Source organism: Ceratotherium simum, chromosome 22 (genome assembly GCF_057802395.1).
Source record: "Ceratotherium simum simum isolate JZ-2026a chromosome 22, ASM5780239v1, whole genome shotgun sequence".
Taxonomy (NCBI): Eukaryota; Metazoa; Chordata; class Mammalia; order Perissodactyla; family Rhinocerotidae; genus Ceratotherium; species Ceratotherium simum.
Window position 1 is genome coordinate 6,262,455 of NC_141921.1, and position 14,682 is coordinate 6,277,136.

Below are 14,682 nucleotides of genomic sequence, written 5' to 3' on the forward strand. Positions count from 1 at the left end.
ACATTCTTTTTTCATCCTAAATCTTCAAAATCCAGTGTGTATTTTATGCTTACAACACAACCCAACTCAGATCTATATTTTCATTGGAAACATTTTATCTATGTGTAGATTTCACGAAGTTTGCACTTGTAAGAGTATATTCACATGCCTAAATTATTCCAAATATACTTACCAGTTTTCCAGTAACTGAATTTAGTATTAGTTTAAGTTTAAATTAATCAAACTAAAATAAAAATTCAGTTCCTCAGTTTTACTAACCACATTTTACTAAGAGCGCTATAGCCACATGTGGCTAGTGGCTACCTGCCATGTATATTTGTTTGTTGTGAATAGCACTCCCAGTGCAACAAGTATTCTTTTTAGGTCAAAGTAATAATTCTCCCTCACATAAGAAAGAATTATTCCTTTGTTTGCAGCATACCCATAAAAAAGGAAAAATTAAGACACATCAACTGAAGGGAAATACATAGGACAAATACAGAAACCAAAACTTAACAGCAAAGCAGGAGTGGGAAGTTAAGGCCTCTGCTATAGAGACCCACCTAGGGGCCATAAACAGAAACACCAAGTTATTTTTTGCTACATTCAAATAGACTATTCAATCACCCGATTTTTTTTTCCCCCCAAAGCTCCAGTAGATAGTTGTACGTCATAGCTGCACATCCTTCTAGTTGCTGTATGTGGGATGCGGCCTCAGCATGGCCGGAGAAGCGGTGCGTCGGTGCGTGCTGGGGACCCGAACCCAGGCCGCCAGCAGCGGAGCGCTCACACTTAACCGCTAAGCCACCGGGCCGGCCCAATCAATCACCTGATTTTTAAATTTAGGATTAAAAATACAAAATCTTAATAAATTCCGTTACAAATTGCTATAATCTACTTTGAAGCAGCGCTTGGTACCATGCAGGCCCACGGAGCCCCTCCGGCTTCACGGCACTCTTGCAGGCGTCCCCAGTGAGTTCTCCCGAAACCCGGACCTCCTTATTCAAGTCATAGGTCCTGACTTTTACTTGAGCTGTTTCAAGTCTTAAGACTAGGTGGCTTAAGAGGGTACTGGTACACTTCCTAGGTAAGAGGAACCCAGGGGGAATTTCCTAGGTAAGAGGAACCCAGGGGGAATTTCCTAGGTAAGGGCAACCCAGGGGGAATTTCCTAGGTAAGAGGAACCCAGGGGAAATTTCCTAGATAAGGGCAACCCAGGGGGAATTTCCTAGGTAAGAGGAATCCAGGGGGAATTTCCTAGGACAGGGAAGCCTAGGGGAAACTTTGGAGTGAATGGGACAGGCTGACCATTTTAATTTGGCTTTAAATTGGAAAGAATTGTGACTATAAAGTCTGAACAAATTGTTTAATAGCAAAATGAGAGACTGAAAACTCATTCTGACCCACTACACTGTCCTTAGAAATTGTTCAGAGTTTATAGTAAAACGAAACTAAAAGAAAACAGGAAATCATGTGTCTAAAAGCCAACCAATTCCCAAACAGGCAGCCGCCCCCTGGAACCCCAGCTGGCTTCATGTACAATACATACGGTGGAGCGGATACTTGAAAGTGCTTAACAAAATGAGAATAACCGTAAATGGCTGGATCTTAGGATCAAGATAACCCGGGATAATTTAAGTTACAGTGGCCACTTTGGGGCTCCTGTGAGCCTCCAAAACTTGTACATTGGCTATTATAAGGAACGTTCCAATTAGATAAGATCACTTAAGAAGTGAGCTTATTAAGTCACGGCTTTAAGGACACCCAGGTAATCTAACCTTTGAAGGAGGACCCAATATAAGCCTCTCCCAGGGTTAATGAGACTGAGAGATTTTCTGGGAAACTGCTACCCTTAAACAGTCAAGGGGAAACTAAAATTAAAAAATTAATGGAGTTGTTTAATGCTGCCAGAATAGTTAATGTTTGTCCTGGCCGAAACCTGACAAGATATTTGGAAGGATTTAGTAACTTATGATCAGAAATTCAGCCAAACTGGAAGTTGATATTCAAAGCCTGATAGGAATTTTTTTTTTCTTTTTTGGTGAGGAAGATTGGCCCTAAGCTAACATCTGTTGCCAATCTTCCTCTTTTTGCTGAGGAACATTAGCCCTGAGCTAACATCTGTGCCCATCTTCCTCTATTTGCATGTGGGACGCTACCACAGCATGGTTTGAAGAGCAGTGTGTAGGACCGTGCCTGGGATCTGAACCTGCAAATCCTGGTCCGCCGAAGTGGAGCACAAAAACTTAACCACAACACCACTGGGCTGGCCCCAGAATTTTTTTTAAGGCCTTCTTCCCTAAATAAAGATAAAACTAAATACCTAGAGGGAAAGAAGCAAATTAAGGAAAATTTTTTAAACAGAGGCTATAAAATCTTTGTTGTATCTGTCTGTGTGTTTGTGTGTGTCTATATATATATTATATACATGATATTTTTCTACCTCCAGATGGTATACTTTCTAGAGAAGATCTATTTAATTGGCTTAAAGTAAGCACTTACATAAATTGTTTCTAAATGTAATAAAAACTAACCCAAATGTCTTTCAAGTTAACATTATATAAAATAATCTTTGGTAAATGAAAGCTTGTTTAAGTTTGTTGGTTTGATTGAAAAAGGCATGTCCTCAGAGTTATCAGATTGGATATGATGCAGACATGCAGCTTGGGTTTACTAGTCAAATAAGCTCATGTATCTCTATTACAACATTTGTCAGCAAAACAATAGCTTAGAATGATCACTGATTTTGTCTGATGTCTCCAAGTCTTTATAGGCAATCTAAATAATTATTGGAAACAGGTTAAATAAATGTAAAAAAGGTAACAGTTTTGGGGGAAACTTTTAACAATGATTGTGTATTACGATGTGTGCACTTACAAATTAAGATGATGGCTCACTGCTTTAGTGTGACATAAAGTTTTTGTGAGTAATCTAAATATGATTGTTACAAACAAATGGTCTAAATGTAAGTGAGATGAGTTAATAGACAAATTTTTAGCAACAATTAGTTGCTAATGACATAAGTACTTAAATAGCTTCCAGGGCTATTTAAGCAGTTAAGTTTGTGCGTTTGCTCTGCTTCATCGGCCCAGGGTTGCCGGTTCGGATCCTGGGCGCGGACCTATTCACCGTTCATCAAGCCATGCTGAGGCAGCGTCCCACATAGAAAAGCTACAACTCTACAACTGTGATACACCACTACGTGCTAGGGCTTTGGGGAGGAAAAAAAAAGAAAAAGAGGAAGATTGGCAACAGATGTTAGCGCAGGGCCAATCCTCCTCAAAAAAAATTTTTTTAATTAAAAAATAGGTTCCAAAATCTCTTTAGTAACTTGAAACTTCGAAGTTTTGCTAGGTTAATTTAAATGATAAAAATTCATTGAGTATCTAGATCATTTCCAAATAAGATAAATATTGAAACCTTAATTGCTAAACATATCTAAGTTTACCTACTACAGAGAAACCAGAAGATGTTTGGGTCTATTAGTAAACATGTCTTATATTTTATTAAAAGATTGTACTATGAAGTAGCATGTTTTTAGAAATTATAAAATTTATAAAAATTATAAATTTGCCAAGCCACAGAATGCAAATATAGAGGAGCAGAATTTGCCATCTCAAGATGTGTCTCTTTGGCATGAGGATTATTTTGGGCTGGTTATTGGCTTTTGGGGGGGGTTTTGGTGAGGAAGATTGGCCCTGAGCTAATATCTGTGCCAATCCTCCTCTTTTTTGCTTGAGGAAGACTGGCCTTGAGCTAACGTCTATGCCAATCTTCTACTTTATATGTGGGTCACCGCCACATCATGGCTTGATGAGTGGTGTAGGTCCACGCCCGGGATCCGAGCCGTCAAACCTGGGCCACCAAAGCAGAGTGCACCAAACTTAACCAATACACCACTGGGCCAGCCCCTAGGCTAGTTACTTTTCAAAAACTGCAGAGTGGGAGAAGCTCTGAAAACCAAGTAGAAGTCACCCTTTGTAAGAGACATTTACATTTGTAAGGGAAATCTCCATTTGTAAAAGTGTCTCCCTCTCTGTACCAGGAAGACAGGGATGACTTTATCTCTAGAAACTCTTATCAATGCAGAAGGCAAAGACTTAAATCTGCATAATAACCTTACTCTTGTTTACTGTGCCTTTTCTGGTATTCTCCCATAACTGACTCCCCCCACCCCCAACATCCTCCTTTGTCTTTAGCTTAAGATGGCCTAAGGTGGCAACCCCGGCCATTCTGACGAGTCACTCAGCTTTCCTGGGTTTCTTCCATGTATAGGTTATTAAACTTTGTTTGATTTTCTCCTGTCTCATGTCAATTTAATTCTTAGACCAGCCAGAAGGACCTAGATGGTAGAGGAATTGTCTTTCTCCCCTACACTAATATAAAAGATAGTTTATAATTGCTTACCTCTGAGTTTCCACTAAAAATTAAGGTTTGTAAGGGTTAAAAATTCTAATTAATATATGTGATTAAAGCTACCAAAAGTAAGGGAAATATCTTTGTATTCAAAGCAAGTAAGATGTATGTTTTCAGTAAAGATGGTATAAGAAAAGGAAGTATTTTTGTCTGTTTTGTTAAGAAAGATAAATTTGTCCCAAAGTACTAGAAGGAAAAAAAAAAAAAGAAAGGCATGGGACAAATTCTGAATATAAAAAGAAAGTTATAGGAGGTTTGCTGAAGAGGAACCTTGAGGAAAAAGTTTTATGTGTGGTCAAGTTGGCTAAGATTAAAATGAACTTAATTAAGCAAATAAGTTTTAATATCAAAAGCAAGCTGGTGCAAAATGAGAATTTGGTTTTCTCTTTCTTTTTTTTTGGTGAGGAAGAGTAGCTCTGAGCTAACATCTGCTGCCAATCTTCTTCTTTTTGCTTGAAGAAGACTATCCCTGAGCTAACATCTGTGCCAATCTTCTTCTATTTTGTATGTGGGACACCACCACAGCATGGCTTGATGAACGGTGTGTAGGTTCGTGCGCGGGATCTGAACTCATGAACCCCAGGCCGCCAAAGTGGAGCGTGTGAACTTAACTACTATGCCACTGGGCCAGCCCCTCTTTTTCTTAAAAGGATAATTTTCCTGGACTTTTAGTCTGTTCTTGATAATGAAATTATAACAGGTTTTTCTCTACCTTTGAGTAAATCTACCTAAAAGACAGAAATCCTATGTTTTGTCAAAACAATTTCCTACGTTCTAAAAGGCTGAAATTTCTCTATTAAAAGAACTAAGGTTTTTTTTTACCTGTTTGTCTTTAACATCTGTTATCACTTTAGTTAAATGGATAACTAAGCATTATTTCACAGTGCCCAGTGTTTCAGAGTGACACAAGATCAGCACACACCTCATCTTATTTGACCAAGTGCTTTAAAACTTTTTGATATTTTTGACAAGTTTCCCCAAAAGTTCAGATCCTAAATGAACTCTTTCTTTTGACCTGAATAAAAAAAATTTCTTTTTCTTTGAGAATTTTCAGAGGGCCCCTGGGACTTCTCAAAGAAATTTGTTCTCCCTATAAAGAGGGAGATACTGAACTAATTAGGCTTGCTGGGTATGGTAAATTGCATGGGAAACATTGTCAAGTAAAGGATGATAAACCTCGTTAGGTTATACTGTGTAGGTAAATATTATTCACTATCTTAACCCTGCTACCATGCTTCCAGCACCAGAGGGAAACAATCACAACTGCATTCTATTATCTAATTTCGTTTACAGATGGGTCCTACTTACAGGATAAGCAAGAATATTATCAAGCTGGATTTGCTAGCCTCGAGAATGCCCACTACTTTCTATTAACACTGCTAACCCAGTAAAAGATTTCCTTCTACAGGCTCAAGAAATCCCCATAGTAAAAGAGAAACAAAGGTGGGAACAAAAAGGAGGAATTTTTGACACCACTGCACAGATGTGGTTCCGGCCTGCTAACCAACGATAGTGCCGACTGGAACACAATTGCCACTGCTCCAGCATATGCATCAATGGCCCACAGGGCAACTGAAAAGATGATTTGATGGGGAAAACAATATTTTTGGAAACTTTCTCCCGCAGTGGCTCATAAAGCATATGCTTGTTGTACTATCTGTCCTAAGTATAATCCTAAGAAAACACTTCATGGGTTGCAAGTCACTTTTCCCTTCCTAGGGGACCCTTTGAGGTATGGCAATTGAATTTTGTTCAAATGCCACCATCTCAAGGATATAAACATCTTAGTAATGATATGTGTGTTCTCACATTGGCTTGAGGCCTTTCCCTGCAGAAGAGCAATGGCTTTATCGTAGGTAAATTACTGGAAAGGATAATTCCTATTTAGGGAATTCCTACCGAGTTACACAGTGACCAGAGAACGCAGTTCATGGGACAAACAATTAAATCTATTTGTGACATTTGGCCAATAATGCAACATTTTAACTAATGGTACAATCAAAACTCAATTGGCAAAGCTTTCAGAAGCATTTAATCTCTCATGGTCAAAAGCTCTTCCACTACTACTACTTTTTTTGTTTTTGAGAAAGATTGGCCCTGAGCTAACATCTGTTGCCAATCTGCCTCCTCTTTTTCCTTTTTTCTCCCCAAAGCCCCAGTAGATAGTTGTATGTCATAGTTGTACATCCTTCTAGTTGCTGTATGTGGGACGCTGCCTCAGCATGGCTTGATGAGCGAGGCATAGGTCCACACCCAGGATCTGAACAGACAAACCCCGAGCCGCCAAAGTGGAGCACGTGAACTTAACCACTAGGCCACCAGGCCAGCCCCCTGCTACTACTTCTTAATTTTAGATCTACCCTTTTTGGTAAACATCGGCTGTCTCCATTTGAAATAATAACAGGACAGCCTATGCAATTAGATGACGAAGTGTATGAACCAACTTTGCTTAAGGTGGATATATTACACTGTTGTCAGGGTCTCATCAAGGTGCTTAAAAGAAATGAAAGGTTGGTAGCTGATTCCTTTCAGAGAGAGCTCCCAGGAGACAAAGACCTTAAGGATCATGGACCATAACCTGGAGAATTTATTTATTGGAAGAGGCATCAAATAAAAGAGTCTCTGCAGCCCCGTTGGAAAGGACCATACCAGGTACTTTTAACGAATCCATGTGCTACAAAACTAAAGGGCATAGACTGATGGATTCATATTTCTCATTAAAAAAAGTCTCTGCCTGAGTGAATTTCAACTCCTGTTTCTTTTTTTTTTTTTTTTTTTTTGTGAGGAGATCAGCCCTGAGCTAACATCTGCCAATCCTCCTCTTTTTGCTGAGGAAGACTGGCCCTGGGCTAACATCCTTGCCCATCTTCCTCCGCTTTATATGGGATGCCTTACATGGGATGCCACCACAGCATGGCTTGACAAGCAGTGTATCTGTGCACGCCCGGGATCCGAACCGGTGAACCTCGGGCCGCCGCAGCGGAGCCCGTGCACTTAACCACTTGCGCCACCAGGCCGGCCCCTCAACTCCTGTTTCTGACACCTGACTTCGACTGACCAAGACAAATACCTCCAAACCAGGAGGAGAAGAAGACAGCGTCTGTTGTAGACAGCTGTCCCAAGACTCCAGACCAGGCCTGTTATTCCCAACCTTTTATCTCCTCATTTAAACCTTTTTAATGCTTAAACCATGTATTCACTTTATAATTGCTCCATTTAAGGTTTTCAGAACACTATCATACTTAAAGAAAGTGTTTGGTCTGGAACAGACTGGTCTTGAAGGCCAGGCATTTATTGAGTGGCTCCTAATTGAACTCAATGGTTATGCAGAACAAACCTCTGGCCTTGGCTACTGCCCAGATGGCTAGGATGCTGCACCCTGGGTTTCCCTTGGATGCAGGGAAGGACTGGCCTGAACTAACAACTGTTACCAATCTTCCTCTCTTTAAGGCCAGATGGGCTCCTTCAGTATTCCACTGGTATGGCCACCTAGCAGCTGTATTTGTTCCTTTCTTGGGGCTAGAAGATGTCATATCACATATAGAGGCCCTGACTAAATTTACTCAACAAGCCCTTAATGTCAAGCAGGAATAGCCTTATTAAATACCAAAATATCTTTAATGAGAAAGGCTGCCCTTTAAAATAAAATGGCCTTAGATATTTTAACTGCATCCCAAGGCGGTACCTGTGCAATCGTTCAAACTGAATGCTGTGTTTTTATACCTGATGAATATTCAAACATGTTGTCTCAGCTAAAGCACATGAAAAAGTAGGTGAATGCCCTAAACGACCCTACACCTAGTCTTGATTTGTTTGGTTGGCTCCCTTTTGGTATTGGCTCCCTTTTGCAATCCCAATTGCAATTCCTATTTCTATTACTCCTTAGAATTCTTGTATAAGTATACTACTCTAATGAATTACTGTTTTCTTTACTCAGTGTTGTAAGACTGGCATGCAGGCTAGAGTAATAACTGCTCAGCGACTTGATGGTCTATCAATCTTACAATCCTGAACGAATTTCCTTTTCTGATTAAGACTATGCCGAAGAATTCACTTTTAAGCAAATCATTTCAAGTATTGCATTACCTGTTCTATAATTGTTATAAACGATGTAACTAGAGGAAGTCATGTAAAAGCACATGTACAATGTTTGTGTCATAATCTAAAAATAATTGAAAAATTACATAACCTATGAAACCCTTCCCTTGTTAATATATACCTCCATGCTTGTCCATGATATCTGACTATTTCCCCTCAATGTGGATAACTGGGCAAACTGATGAAATAAAAGCCTAGCACCAAGGGACATGATGGACCCAGGGCAGGCAGCAATCACCCTGGCACCAAGGGACAACAGTTTGATCAGCAATGCTTTCTATCAAAAGATTATTGATCAAAAGGGGGAAACGACAAGAAATTTTCACATGTTGAGGTATATGTGGTGACTATTTGGATTTAAAACTGATTCAGCTTGAACTAAAAAATCTGACTTATGGCCTATCAAACATACGTTGTACATCTGATTAACCATTAAAGTAAAGAATGCACTCTCTTAAGATAAGAATGCATACTTCCCCTCCTATGCTCTATTGGTAAAGCCCGGATTAGTCGATTTCCTGACATCAGGGTCATGTTGACCTGCTAATTTGCAACTGAACACCTCTTTGAAACTTTGATGAATATGTATCCTAGGCATGTTTAACGTATATTCTTTATTCTAAAAAGATATAAGACTGCACAGAAAACCAAGCTTCTCCAGAACGCTTTCTAAGACCTTCCTGGGTTATGATCCTCACTCTGACTCAAGTAAAATGCACCTTATTTCTTTTATCCATATAATTGTTATTGGTTATTTTGTGTCAACAAAGGAAAGAAAAGAAGAAAAAAAGGAAGAAAAAAATAAAGGAGAAATATAGATGTAGATGGGAGCAGGGGGTAGTGAAATGTCGAAAAAAGAAAGTCATGCTAGATAGAGGTAAAAAGGAGGAAAAGACAAAGTATAAAAGAGAAAAGGGGAGAGAAGAAACTCACAGTGGAAGAGAAGGGAGAAAATGATAGGTTCTCTGGGTATAGCAAAAAGTTTATATTTGGATTAAAAGATCTAGTCTTGGTTGTATCGCTAACTACTAACTGGATACTATATCACTGGGCAATTACTTCACTCTAGGCTTCATGGATTCACCTTACCAGTAAAATATCTTTAGGGCCACCATTAGCTAAAACATTGTCTAAACTGCCCATCTGTCCTAGGAATCTATCCTACAGAAATAATAGCTTGAATAAGTAAAGATATGTGTACAAGAATGTTGACTGCAGACTGTAATAGCAAAAAAACACACTGAAATTAAACAAGCTAATCAGAAGGGAGTGGTTGAAAACCCTACAGCCATGCAATGAGATACTAAGCAGCTGTTAAAAATAAGGAAACATATCAGTACAGTCTAACCAGGAAAGACGTCGATCTGTTAACTGAAAAAGTAACATGTACAAAATCATTAATCCTCTTTATGAACATATCAGTGTTTCTGAACATATATATGTGTGTGTATATGTATGAATGCTTAGATATGTCTATATAAACTTAGAAAAAAGGAAAGACACATAGATACCTAATTATTAACATTGGTTACCTCTGAAGGACAAGATTAAACAGGCAGAAGGAAAGACTTTTAGTTTATATACATTTTTTTAAATTGTAGAATTATAAATGAATTTTACTACTTTATAGATTTTTAACAATTTTTAAATAAAAGTTACCAAGGTACCTACCATTCACTACTGAAGAAAAAAATCTATTTTTCATGTTTTATAAATGGTAGGCACGCCCGTTAGGCACTCACCTAACAATCTTACTTCACACTCTTCTCCAATTGCCACCCTCCAATCCAGTCAAACTGTCCCCCGAACATATTATATTCACTCCAACATCCATGACTTGGTTTGCGATGTTTTCTCCCACATCCAGAAAGATCTTATCTTCCCCTATCTTGAATTATCTTTATTATAATTATCCTTATTTATTATATAATAATTTTATATAATTATTATCCCTTAATTATCTTTAAGACCCAACCTAACTTCCATCACTTTATTAAAATGTTCTCTAAGGAAAAAAGGGAAACAGCTCCTGTTAATTTGAATGCCTATTATGTGCCAGACACTCTTATGATTACTAAAAGATACTATCACATGTACTTAACTTAATTTGGGGTAGAAGTCCTTAAATGTTTGAACAGAGAAAATTGAATTGAACTGATCTCATGAGTTAGATTATAGTATAACCTCAGATGAACAGGCTAAAAGTTACCTTCAACTCATTTTCTAACAATGATTCTATTTTTATATTGTAGCACCTTCTATAGGAAAATCTGAATTTACCAGAAAGATAAATTCATAGATATTCATATTTTAAACAGTCAAGTATACAATTTAAGAAGCAATTCCCAGGCCGGCCCCATGGCTTAGTGGTTAAGTGCAAGCGCTCCCCTGCTGGTGGCCCAGGTTCAGATGCCGGGCGTGTACCGATACAGTGCTTCTCCGGCCATGCTGAGGCCACGTCCCACATACAGCAACTAGAAGGATGCGCAACTATGACATACAACTATCTACTGGGGCTTTGGGGGAAAATAAATAAATAAAATTTAAAAAAAAAGAAGCAATTCCCCTCAGAAGAAAAAAAAATATTTATATATATATATATAAAAAATTACCTACCATTACCAAATGATTATTACTAAAATGAAGATTACTTTTAAGATGAAGAAAATAGAGTCAAACTAAAACACAACTCTTTAAAATCATGTTGATAACCAAACACAAAGGCCCTTAGTCTTTAATTTGTCAAAAAGTTGCTTCAAATTACTTAAAAACTGCTTTTAAAGGTTTTGTTAACTGCTTTTTTACAAACAGAATGCAAAATTATTCTAAAGCCGACACAAATCCAAAATTCAATATCCATAGATATACAAAATAAATATCTATAACATTCTGTTCTAGTAATATTCTTCATACAAAGATACTAATACTCACTCCACAATTCTCTTTCATTTTGTTTTCTTTTGTTTTGCAGTTTCACTGTGACAAGTCTATGTATGAGTTTCTTTTTATTTATCTTACTTTGGATTCACTAGGATTTTTCAATCCATAGATTAGTGTCCTTTGCCAGTTCAAGAAAATTCATCGCCATTATCTCTTCAAATAATGCCTATGCACTACAAAACAGCCAGAAAACAATTAACAAAATGGTAATAAGTCCATACCTGTCAGTAATTACTTTAAATGTAAATGGACTAAATTCTACCATCAAAAGACACAGAGTGGCTGAATGGATTAAAAAACAACACCCATTTATATGCTGCCTACAAGACACTCATTTCAGATGGAAGGACACATACAGACTGAAAGCTAACGGATGGAAAGATATTCCATGTAGGGGCCGGCCCTGTGGCTTAGCGGTTGGGTGCGTGCGCTCTGCTACTGGCGGCCCGGGTTTGGATCCCAGGCACGCACCGACACACCGCTTGTCTGGCCACGCTGAGGCGGCGTCCCACATACAACAACTAGAAGGATGTGCAACTATGACATACAACCATCTATTGGGGCTTTGGGGAGAAAAAGGGAAAAAAAAAGGAGGAGGATTGGCAATGGACGTTAGCTCAAGGCTGGTCTTCCTCAGCAAAGAGAGGAGGATTGGCATGGATGTTAGCTCAGGGCTGATCTTCCTCACCAAAAAAAAAAAAAAAACTCTATTAAAAAAACCAGATATTCCATGTAAATGGAAATCAAAATAGCTGGGGTACTATACTTATATCAGACAAAATAGACTCTAAGACAAAGACTGTAATAAGAGACAAAGAAGATCATTATATAATGAAAAAGGGGTCAATCCAACAAGAAGATATAACATTTGTAAATATTTACACACTCAACACAGGAGCACCTAAATATATAAAGCAAATACTAACAGACCTAAAGGGAGAAATAGAGAGCAATACATTAATAGTAGGGAACTTTAATACCCCCTTCCATCAATAGATAGATCATTCAGACAGAAAACCAATAAGGAAATACTGGCCTTAAATGACACGTTAGACCAGATGGACTTAACAGACATATACAGAACATTCCATCCAAGAGCAACAGAATACACATTCTTCTCAAGCACACATGGAACATTCTCCAGGATAGATCAGGTGTTGGGCCACAAAACAAGTCTTAATAAATTTAAGAAAATTGATAATGATGTACACCTGAAATTTACATAATGATATAAACCAATGTGACCTCAATAAAATAATTTTTAAAAAAAGAAGACTGAAATCATGTCAACCATCTTTTCCAACCACGATGGCATAAAACTAGAAATCAATTACAAGAAGAAAACTGAAAAATTCACAAATATGTGGAGATTAAACAAAATGCTACTGAACAACCAATGGGTCAAAGAAGAAATCGAAAGAGAAATCAAAAAGTATCTTGAGACAAATAAAAATGGAAATACAACATACCAAAACTTATGGAATACAGCAAAAGCAGTTCTAAGAGGGAATTTCATGGTAGTAAATGCCTACGTTAAGAAACAAGAAAGATCTCAAATAAACAACCTAACTTTACACCTCACAGAACTAGAAAAAAAAGTACAAACTAAGCCCAAAGTTAGTAGAAGGAAAGAAATAACAATGATCAGAGTAGAAATAAATGAAATAGAGATTAAAAAGACAAGAAAAAAGCTCAGTGAAACCAAGAGCTGATCTTTTGAAAAGATAAACAAAATGCCTATGCCCTATTTTCTCTCTCACCACTTCTCCATTAATTCCAATTACACATTCATTATACCTTATCTCACTATCCTCCATATATCTTAACTTCCTGCCAATTTTCCATCTTTTTTCTATAGTGTATTCTAAATAATTACTTCTAATCTAGTCTAGTTTCACTAATTCTCTTTTTAGTCATGTATAATCTGCTATCAAACCTATCTCCTGAATTTTTAATTTTAATTATTTCATTTTTCTTGTCTATAAATTCTATTTTTTACGCCTGTAATGTCCTTTTTTGGGTTTCCTATACCCTTAAGATATTTCCAGGTTTGTCTTTTATTTCTTTAAACATAGTAAGCTTGCCTCAATCTGTGTTCAATAAATCCAGTTTTTGAAATCTTCAGAGATCACTTTTTACTATGCCTTCTTTCTCCTGGTTCTCAATTACAGTACCTTGTTTCTTTAATGCTCGGTTATCTTTGACTGCATGTCTTTGAAAACTTACTGGAAGAGTTCGCAAAGTCTAAAAGGTAGATGCTTTCCTCCAAAACAAAATTTGCATTTGCATCTGTTCGATGCTTAGGCTACTACCATTCTGGAACCAATTTAGATTCAATTCATGGTTTGAGGTTTCTTTGACCACCCAAGTGAAGAGAATTTTGGCAGCAATCCCACATGAGGGATAGCCTGTGGTTTATAAATTTTCAATGGAAGGTTTTTCTTCCTTTTCTTCCTAATTTTCTTTCTCTTTCTTCTCTCCCGTTCTGCTCAGTGCCAAGGCAACTCTCCCTGTAATCTCATGAAAGTGGGGAAAAGAGGATGTAGGGGAGGGGGGCAGTTTTACTTTGCATTCACCCTTACCCAAAGAGTTTACTCCTATAGGGTCCCAGCTTAATGTGGGGAGTGGGTATTAAACTTCTGATCTTGGGAGGACCTAGGCTTTAACTACTTTTCTCTTCATTCTAGGGGGCTATCAAAATTGAAGCTCACAGCTTCCTGATCAACAAATGCCTTCAAGGCAAAAGCAGCTTCAAATATTGATATTAATTTTCTGGCCTTCACCTGCAATTCCTCTCTCTTGTTAGCTCCTCAATGCCTTTAGGACATACTGTTTATATTCTATTCAAATACTCTAGTTGTCATCAGTAGGAGAACTGGTTCAAATAACTTGGCTTGCCATTACCAGAAACAGAAGTCCCACACAATTAATGCTCTTCAATTTGTTGAATGGAATTAATTTTTGAATGAATGACTTTCAAATTAAATAGATAGGTCAACCTCAAGTTCAATCATCTGATCTCTCTGAACATCAGTTTCATCACTCACAAAATAAATAGGTTGAACTAAATTATCTCTATGATTCTTTATTGTTCTAAAATACCAGGATCTATGTATACATATACAATGTCATCTTTCAGCTTTTGGGTTATATCAGCACATTTAATAACTGTGCCAAATTATGTTTTATATTGCTTATTAACGGCTCTATTTATGGTAGTCAAATAGGCAAAGTTTTCTCATAGTTTTA

General features: G+C 37.6%; 1 protein-coding gene across 1 annotated transcript in view; it reads right to left on the reverse strand.

Moving 5' to 3' along the window:
• The window catches only part of SCP2 (sterol carrier protein 2), a 126,950-nt gene that overhangs the window by 96,790 nt on the left and 15,478 nt on the right, over positions 1–14,682 (reverse strand). The window lies entirely within an intron of this gene.